General features: G+C 57.5%; 1 long non-coding RNA gene across 1 annotated transcript; it reads right to left on the bottom strand.

Annotated features, from left to right (window-relative positions):
- Positions 1-7,464: 7,464 nt before the first annotated feature.
- LOC127464020 (uncharacterized) lies at positions 7,465-8,043 on the bottom strand. The gene is made up of 3 exons (XR_007901115.1): positions 7,992-8,043; positions 7,855-7,893; positions 7,465-7,500 (listed from the first exon to the last, which is right to left on the bottom strand). It is a non-coding gene; the product is annotated as an uncharacterized LOC127464020 (long non-coding RNA).
- Between the last annotated feature and the right edge of the window lie 1,179 nt (positions 8,044-9,222).

Raw genomic sequence — 9,222 nt, 5'->3', positions numbered from 1 at the left:
TCCTCTGTGAAACCCAGGACCACAGTTATTCCTGAGGCTTTAATTTGGGTGTGAAAATCTCCTGCTTTGGGCAAGAAATCCTGGCTCCCTCCTCCGGCATCCGGCAGTTCCTCTGTGGGAACCAGGAATAGGAATGGGGACAGGGGGGACTGGGATGGGGACATTGGGAACAGGGATGGGGACACTGGGAGCAGGTTGAGAACACCAGGATTTGGAATGGGGACGTCGGGACTGGGATGGGGACATTGGGGACAGGGATGGGGACACTAGGAGTAGGTTGCAGACATCAGGAATGGAAATGGGAACACCAGGTGACAATGGGGAATGGGGACACCAGGAGCAGGATGGGATGACCAGGAGAAAGTTGGGGACACTGGAACAGGCTGGGGTCATCAGGAATGGGATGGAGACACCAGGAATAGTAATGAAGACATTGGGAGCAGGTTGGGGACAGCAGGAACTGGGAATGGGGACACATGGAGATGGGAATGTGGAAAACAGAGCTGGGATGGGAACATCAGGAATGGGAATGGGGAAACCAGGAATGGGAATGGGGAAAACAGAACTGGGTTGGGAACTCTAGGAATGGGAATGGGGACACCAGGAATGGGAATGGGGACACCAGGAATGGGAATGTGGACCTGGAGGACCACGCTGGGGACACTGGGAACAGCCTGGGGAGAGCAGGAACTGGGATGGCAACACCAGGAAAGGGAACGGGGACATCGGCAGCAGATTGGAGACACCAGGGACTGGGAATGGGGACATCAGGAATGGGATGGGAACACTGGGAATAGGAACACCAGGAATGGGAACACCAGGAATGGACTGAGAACATGAGGGACCAGGATGGGGACACTGGGGACTGATGGAGAGGAGCAGAGACCCCAGACTCACCTAAACCCCTCCCAGAACTGAGGGCCAAAAGAAGCTCTGCCTGAGCTCCACCCAAGCTTTGCCCATTATTAATATGCATAGATAGATGTTGTGATCAGATGAATATGATTTATCATATTTAATCATATATGAAAATTGTATACAACCCCGATATTGTGTGAAACTCTCGACCAAGTTCTCTGTGGTGCGAACCACGCTCGCTCCCGACGTTGGCAATAAATCCCTTTGCTGCTCAAAGATCCAAAGTCTCTGAGCAGTTCTTCGGACTGGGTTTTTCAGCATCACAGAGGCAAAGGCACAAACTGACGGACGCCCTCAGAGGGCAACATTCTCACCAAAGCTCCCCTCTCAGCTTCCTTTACACTGACCTCTGACTGCAGGGACCTCCTTCCCACTCTGCTGTTGCTTCTCAGGTTGTGAACCACCCAGAAAAAAAACCCAAATGCCAAAGGATGTGCTTAGATTCACCAAAGATACAGCCCACCAGAATTAACATCTGATTCAGACTGGTAGGAAAATGCTCAATGTGCTCGTCGTCCCTCCAGTGCCAAAGGCCCCCCCACCGCTTGCATCCCACCTGGAAAGAACAAGAAGACGCTCACAGAACGACCTTTGAAGAGAAGTGCCTGTCACAACTGCAAGGAGGGATGCACAACAATCTCACGTGGGGGATATTCTCTGCTCTGCCCTGCAGACCCTTGTGCTGGGGTCAAAACACAGCCTCTCTGCTTCCCTCTCCTGAGGGACTTTTTCTTAGACATCCCTTTCCCCTCCCGCCAATTCCCAAGCCTGGACCCGGCTCTCATCCCCTCTCTGGCTCAGAGCCCTCAACTTCTCTTGCAGAGAGCTGGGCCTGTCAACCCAGCTGCCAAAAGCACGGCCCTTGGGCTGCCTCGGAGGTTCCTGCAGTCGCCCCAGGCCCTGCCCAAGGCCCTCCCATCAGGGGCTGGGCCCTGGGGGCCGGGGGAGAACCCACCCGCGGCTTGGCCCTTCTTGCCCAGCCCTGCTCTGGCCCAGCCTCCTCCCCCTGCACACTCCCCACTGCCACAGCCTGCGCTGGGGCAGCATTTCCTTCCTGGGCCCTTTCCAGCTGCCCCCATGGGGACACTTCCATTTTCTGGGCCAGGCCCCAGAGGCAATCCCAGCCAGTCCTGCCCCTCGTCCCCAGCCCGGCTCACTGACTCCTGGGGGCCCCTGGAAGCCAAGAGCCAAAGGCCGACCCCCCCAGAGTGCAGTCCCACCATCTGCACTGGGGCCCCAGGGCTTCCCTTTCCCAAGCAGCCCCTGCAAAGCCTTGTCAGAGAGAAAACTGGGTGACCCGAGTCCTGGATGCTTTTAGGAAAGAGGTCTGAACATTTCTTTAAGATTGGAGAGGGGTGACTTTTTTCTTCTTGACCTTTGCAGTTCTCCATTTGGGGGCAGGATGTCCTCTGGGCCAATGGTTTGTTCCCTTTGCAGTGAGTGCAGCCTCAGAGGGCTGAGCCCTCTCTGGCTGGGCTTGGCCTCTCCTGCAGAGACTCAGGCCTGGCTGGGCTGCCCCAGGCAGACGCTGCAGGAAGAAGAGCTCAGGCCGCCTGGGTCTGGTGCCCCTGGGGCTCAGCCTGTGCCCCATTGCTGGGCAGGGGCTGAGCCCCACCTCTGCCTGGGGGCCTTGGCCAAAGGGCTGCCAAGGAAGAGGCCCAGGAGCCTTGGGGCCTGCCCAGCTTTCCTCCTCCCTGGGGGCTCTCAGGCCTCCCCTGACACCGTGTGGGCCCAAGGCCTTGCTGGCTTCGGGCTCACGGCCCACCGGCACCATCCCAGCGGCCTGACCCCCCTCCTTCCCCTCTCTCCAGCCTCTCCTGCCTTTTCTGGCAAGGGGCCATCCAAGGCAAACCCCGGTTCTCAGCAATGGCACCTGTGGCACGGCTGCAAGGCTCCAGTGGGCCAGGCAAGAGCAGGAGCACCGAGAGCCTGAGGAGCCAGGAGATGCCCTGGCTGGGCATGGTGCTGCTGCGGGACGAGCTGACACCTCTGCACAGTCTCTGCCCGTCCCTGCCAGCCGACTTCTGCCCAGGCTCTGGGCACGGGGACGCAGCACTGACACTTTTCAGCCCCCGCGCTGTTCCACAGAGGCTGTGATGTCACAAGGCCCTTGCCTGGCAGCCAGGAGATGGGCAAGGCAAGGCAAGGACGGAGCCTTTGAGCCACCAGCACGCTGTCCCCAAAGGCTGGGGTGGCACAGAAGCCCAGAGTCCCTGAGCTTGGCAGAGACTTGGGAGATCAACCGGCGTCCAGCCTCCGCCCCATGCCCAGCACGTCAAGCAGAGCACGGCACTCAGTGCCATGGCCAGTCTTTGCTTAAACACCTCCAGGGACGGTGACTCCACCACCTCCCTGGGCAGCCCATTTCAATACCTAATCCCTGTTTCTCTCCAAAAAGTCCTGCTCCTGTCCCTGACAAACAGCCCCTGACAGGCAGGTCCTCGTGTCCTCTTGTCCTATCACCTTTTGCCTCGGAGAAGGGGCTGACCCCCACCTGGCTCCAGCCTCCTGCCAGGAAGTTGTGGACAAGGAGAAGGTCAGCCCCGAGCCTCCTCTTCTCCAGGCTGGAGAAGCCCAGCTCCCTCAGCTGCTCCTCACAGGCCATGCACTGCAGACCCTTGCCCAGCTCCATTGCCCTGCTCTCCACCCACTCCAGTCTCTCAAGGTTCTCCCTGAATGGAGGGGCCCAGAGCTGGACACAGCACTCCAGGGGTGGCCTCACCAGTGCCCAGTCCAGCAGAAGAATCCCTGCCCTGCTCCTGCTACCACACTCTTTCTGATCCAGGCCAGCCTGCCCTTGGCCTTCTTGCCCACCCGGGCACCCGCTGGCTCAGGTTCAGCCTCTGTCCACCAGCACCCCCAGGGCCTCTCCCACGGGGACCCTTTGCAGCTCCTCTGCCCCCGGCCTGGAGCTGCAGGGGGTTCTTGTGGCCACAGGCCCCAAAGGCACCAAAGGCACTCTTGAACCTCATGCCCACAGGCTCGGCCCAGAGGTCCAGCCTGTCCAGGTCCCTCTGCACAGCCTTCCTGCCCTCCAGCACATCCACACTGCAAGCCAGCTTGGGGTCCTCTGCCAATTTGCTCCTGGAAGACTCAATGCCCTCCTGCACATCCCCACGAAAAATGTGCAACAGGACTGGGCCTGTTACCCAACAAGTTCTAGTGCTTGACAAAGGAGCCCACCCAGCAGTGGGGAGAAACTGCTGGCAGGAGATTGAATGGGGGCAAGAGACAATGGATGATGGACAAGTTCTGGCCCATGGCCATTTGTTAGAAAAACAAAGGAAAAGTTTAAGGCCTGCCATATTTCAGTGGTCAGAGACCTGGTTGAGAAATCTATTTTTGAGACCTGGACACCAAGAAGGCAGAATTTCTAAATCACAAAGACCCTTAGAGAAACCAGACAAAGACAGAACTAACACAGACAGTTACTGAGGCTCTCCCTATCCAGGGAAAAGACAAGAAAAGGACAAAAACTGTGGACTAAGCATCATGCAAAATGAGAAATCCAGAGTCAATAGAAGAGAGAATAAGAATTCCTGCAGAGAACTGGTGAGCCAATGGACAGGAATTCCTTTGTCTGCTAAAATGTGAAAATAGTTAAAGTTTTGAGAACTGATGTACATGTGCTAGAAAGCAATTCCTGTGTCCCTTCAGCACTGAATGAAGTAGGGTCACCTCTGGAACCCAACCAACTGCTCAGAGATTTTATTCCCCGGCTTTCGCTGACGGTTTCTGGGGACCCAGATGAGACAAAGCAGCGCCGACAGGGCAGAGCAGAGAAATCGTTGGCCCTGCAGCGTGTACCAAAGGAGTTTTGGGGAGATCTTCCAATTCCCTGGTCTGGAGAGTTCACCACACCTTCTTTTCTGGGAAAAAGAACAGGCCATGAATTTTGGGTACTTGATTTTAAGGCCTTTTGCCTGCACATAAGGCACAGCAATGGGAAGGACGCAGCGTGAGGCTGAGAGGTTTCTGTCATGGTTTGTGGGCTTGGGTGAGATTGGGCCATAATTACAGGACACCTGTAAAATCTGGGCTTTGGGAAAGGTTGGGGAGGGTTGGGAAAGGTGTTCAAAGGGTGGTTTTGCCTGAGGTGTTAAACATGGGAGTGGGTCTGTCTTCCCAATTCCCAAGAGAAGAGATCCCAGAAAGCTCCCCTGCAGGTTGTGTTTTAAGGAACAGGAGAAGAGACCGAGGGTAAGGGGTTTCTTTCCTGGAGGGAAGGGCTGTCGTTCACTTGCAGGAACCCTGTGCTGAAATTGCCAGTCTGACTGCCCAAACTGAACACAGCTGAAGATTCCTGCCAGACAAAAAGGGCCAGGACAGAAAGCTCTTGCTGCCCATGGAGTGCCCAGGGTGGCCCCCCAACTGCATGTGAAACCCAAAGGTTCCAGGCTTTCTTTCCTGGGGGAAAGGCCGTGACATCCCAAAGAGTCCCGTGGCAGACAGGTGGGGCTGCACTGTGGGGGTGTGAGGTGTTGGTTCTTTGGTTTCCAGGGGCTATTCCAGAATGGAGGGGATAGGCTGTGACATCACAAAGGGGCCCATGGCACACGGGTGGGGCTGCACTAGGGGCTGTGAGACATTGGTTTTTTGGTTTCCAGCAGCCATTCTGGAATGGAGGGGATAGGCCAGAATGGATAGGACAACAAAAGGGCCCAAAGCACATGGGTTGGTCTGCACTATGGTGTGGGGTGTTGGTTCTTTGGTTTCCAGGGGCTATTCTGGAATGGAGAGGACAGGCTGTGACAAGAAGTGCCTGTCAGAACTGCAAAGACGGACACACAAGAATCTTCTGTGGGCATATTCTCTGTTCTGCCCTGCAGACCCTTGTGTTGGGGTCAAAACTCAGCCTCTCTGCTTCCCTCTCCTAAGGGACTTTTCTTAGACATCCCTTTCCCCTATGCTCCTTTCAAAAGCCCTCCTGGCAATTCCCAAGCCTGTACCTGGCTCTCATCCCCTCTCTCTCGTCTTCCCAATCCCCTGGTCAATCCCAACATGCCAGGACAGGGATCCCAGTTGCTTGGCTGCACTCCCACCTAGTTCCATATGCTGGGCCATGATATCCCAGCACTGGAGCAGCCAGGTCAGCAGGGGCTCTCCCAGCTGCAGGCTGAAATCTTTTCACATCTCTCACAGCTCAGCCGGGGATGGGGATCTGGTGATTATCTCTGGCCCTGCCTCTTGCTCCTGTTCTGAGGGCTCTGCTTCCCCTTCATCCCTCACTAACTGAGCTGATTTGGTCTTGGATTTCTTCTGTAGAGGGGCAGCTGCTACTGGCACAGGTTGTTCCTCTGCAGTTTGAGTGGCCACGGCACCTCTTGGTCTCCTTTCCTCCTCCTCCCCCTGGGGGCACTGGGTCTTAGTTAAGCAAGACAAAACGAAGTCCCAAATCCCCAGGTGGGGGGGAGAAACTGTCCTGGCAGTTCAAAGCTCTCTCAGCCCCGTGTGCTCGCAGCCAGCAGTGAAGGAGTCCCTTTTCCCAGGGCAGTCCCCAAAGCAGAACACCTCGCTCCCAGATGGGTCGGGCTCTCTCTCTCTCTCTCGGTCACTCTCCACGAGGTGTCCCGTGGGGAAAAAACTTCCTCTCAGGAAAAGAGAACGAAGTGGCCAAAATCAGCTCCCGCTCTGTCCGGTCCCGGACAAACCCCAAAAGCCCCCGAACAAAGGACCCCCCGCCCTCCCCGCGGCCACCGCGGTGTCCCCGAGAGCCGCCCTCCCCCCACTGCCCCTGCCCAGCGCCTGCGGCTCCGCTCCAACCCACCCCATCCCGGGAGACACAGATGGGAATGGGGGGACACTGGGAAACAATTCCAACACCTCTTTTCAAACCTCTGACACCTGGTTCCCAGACATTCCCAAAGAAGGGGTTTCCCGTGGCCTCGAGCCAGGGACCCACCTTTGTATTGAACCAACTCCTGGAGAGACACGTTCCCATCCCTGTCCCCATTCCCATTCCTGGGGTTCCCATCCCTCTCCCCATTCCCACTTCCTGGGGTTCCCATCCCTGTCCCCATTGCAATTCCTGAGGTTCCCATCCCTGTCCCCATTCCCACTTCCTGCTGAGCCAACCTGCTCACATTGTCCCCATTCCTGTCCCCACTATCCCTATCCTGGTCTCCCATGTCCCCATTCCCATTTCCAGTGCCCCAATTCCCATTCCTGGTGACTCCAACCTGCTCCCAATGTCCCCATTCCCATTCCTGGAGTTCCCATGCCCATTTCTGCTGTCCCCAACCTGCTCCCAGTGTCCCCATCCCTGTCCCCAATGTCCCCATCCCAGTCCCCCCCTGTCCCCATTCCTATTCCTGGTTCCCACAGAGGAACTGCCGGATGCCAGAGGAGAAGCCAGGATTTCTTGCCCAAAGCGGGAGATTTTCACACCCAAATTAAAGCCTCAGGAATAATTGTGGTCCTGGGTTTCACACGGGAAAAAGCAGGAAGTTGATCCATCGGGAAGAGCCGCAGGGGGGCCGGGGTGGGTGGGAGCAGCGGGATGAGCTCTGTCAGCAGCTCCTGCCTTTCCACAGGGAGAGGGAAGGGGCTGATCCAACTCCGGGATCGCTCAGGCTGTGATTCCTGCTGGGATGAGAGCGGGGAACGGAGTCACCATGTCCCTGTTCCCATCCCAGGGGATGGAGCCGGCTGTGGAGCCCAGGGAGAGTAGGAACTGCTCCGGAATCCCTCCTGATCCTGCTCCGTCCATCCCACCCCAATCCCACTCCATCCATCCCACCCCAATCCCACTCCAGAATCCAGCCCTGATTCCCGTCCACAATTCCACCTGATCCCACTCTGGAATCCTGCCCTGAACTGCAATCCCCTTCCAATCCCACTCCAGCCATTAGGCCCCCATTCCCCTCTGGAATCCCGGCATCCATCCTGGGATCCCTGCACAGAGGATCTGGATCCACACACGCTGCTGGGACTCACTGGTGGGCGCGGGGTCGTATCCATTCCCCTCCCTCTTCCCTATGGAAAGAAAGTGGGATCAGCACCCGTGGCACAGGATCCCCGGAATGCTGCCGGGTGGATCCGTGCCCCTTGTCGACCCCCATCCCGGGAGTTACCGGATCGGAGCTTCCAGACACCGACTGCCACGAGGCCGATGATGATGATGATGGCAGCGATGACGGACACAGTGTCCTAGTTAGAACAGCTGGGACCGATTCCTCACTGGATGGGTGTAGCCCAAAAGTGTGTATTCTATGGCCTTCCATGCCATTTTCCCAGGAACTGTTCTCGGGGGGTGGGGTGGGGGGGGGCTGCGAGGTGTGGGGGGTGTCCCTGTCCTCATATCCTTTTATGGAATTCCCCGCTCTGACAATCCTCATACCCTTTTATGGAATTCCCCGCTCTGAGAATCCTCATATCCTTTTATGGAATTCCCCGCTCTGAGGGAACGAACTGAGCATCCTTTTATGGAATTCCCCGCTCTGAGGGAACGACTGACCATTCCTGCCTGAACTGGAGAATATATAAACCTGGAGTTTCAGAACCTTTCCACCACTCGTGGGATCCAGAGGAAGGCTGCAGCTCACGGTTCTCAAACAGACTGAGACCACCACCCTCAACTGGACTGCAATCACCACTTCTGACCAGACTGCAACAGCTCTCCCACCAGCAGGTTTTTTTTCCCTCTCCCTTTACTTTGGACTCGGGGGGGGCCCAAGGAAAACCACTTTGTTCATGCCCCAGGGTGCTGGGTTATACATTTGTGTTTTGTGGGTTAAAACCAATTGCTCGTCTGTATAATCAGACTTATTGGGCAAGGGGGGCCCAAGGGGGGCCCAAGGGGGCTGGTCCAGGGGGGGAAGGGCTGCAGGGGGCGGATCCCGGAGGAGGAAACCCGCCAAAAGCGGCGGCCCAGCCGAAGGAGGAACCGAGCGGGAGCACAAAGAAGAGCAGCCAAAAGGTCCTGGTGGTCGCTGGGCAATGGCGGGGGGGGGCGAGAGCGGTTTGGGGGCCCCCGTGAGAGCCTAGGGGGAACCCCGGTAGCCGCGGAGTGGGGAGAGCGGAGAGGGGCGATCCCGGAGCTGGGGGACCCCCGGAATGCTGGAGGGGGGGGGAGCAGAGAGGGAGCGCCGGGCCCCTTAAGCGGGGGTCCCGGAGAGGGGGAAGGCCTTGGAGTGTGGAGAGGAGGGGGGGCCTTGAGGCGGGGTGGGAGTCGAGAGCGCCAAGAGGTTTGCGAGGGTGGGAGCCGAGAGAGGAGGGCCGGCCGGCCCCGGGAGGCAGAGTGGGGAGAAGTGAGACCTGGGACCCCCCTGGCAACACTAAAGGGGACCCCGGAGAGTGGGAACC

This window comes from Manacus candei, unplaced genomic scaffold (genome assembly GCF_025592945.1).
Source record: "Manacus candei isolate 608988 ecotype Guabito, Panama unplaced genomic scaffold, ASM2559294v1 h1tg000185l, whole genome shotgun sequence".
Lineage (NCBI taxonomy): Eukaryota > Metazoa > Chordata > Aves > Passeriformes > Pipridae > Manacus > Manacus candei.
Note: the sequence above shows the minus strand (reverse complement) of the source record. Positions and strands in the feature narration are given on the sequence as shown.